Consider the following 614-nt stretch of genomic DNA (forward strand, 5'->3'; position numbering starts at 1 on the left):
TGCAAAGCGGGCAAATTGCTTATCCTGTTCCGCTTGGCGGAGTTTTTGAGGATAAGGCATCTTGGCTTTATATTCTTCAACCTTAGATGCTGCAGGTTTATTCCTTACAGAAGTGGTTGAAGAAGCCTTTTTAGAGGGATTACTGTCAGCCCTCTCAGGTGTCTGATCCTCCCTTGGCATCTGAACGCCAGGATTGGGTGGAAAATGGGCGTTTAACGCCAACTTTTCCCCCTTTTCTGGCGTTTGAACGCCAGAACTGGGCAAGGAATGGGCGTTTAACGCCAGCTTTCCTTTCCTCTCTGGCGGGGCAAGGAATGGGCGTTTAACGCCAGCTTTCCTTCCCTCTCTGGCGTTTGAACGCCAATAACATTCCTCTCTGGGCTCTTGCTGTCCTCAGAGGGATTTTGAACAGTGGTTTGGTTATCCCCTGTCAATTGTTCATTATTTGGCTTTTTGCTACTTTGAGCAGTGTTATTCAGTGTCTTCCCACTCCTCAGTTGAACTGTTTGACATTCCTCTGTTATCTGTTTAGATATTTGCTGTTTTGCTTGATTCAACTGCAGTTTTATGTTCTTGTTAGCAACTTTAGTTTCATGGAGCATCTCTTTAAATTT

This window comes from Arachis duranensis, chromosome 7, assembly GCF_000817695.3.
Source record: "Arachis duranensis cultivar V14167 chromosome 7, aradu.V14167.gnm2.J7QH, whole genome shotgun sequence".
Taxonomy (NCBI): domain Eukaryota; kingdom Viridiplantae; phylum Streptophyta; class Magnoliopsida; order Fabales; family Fabaceae; genus Arachis; species Arachis duranensis.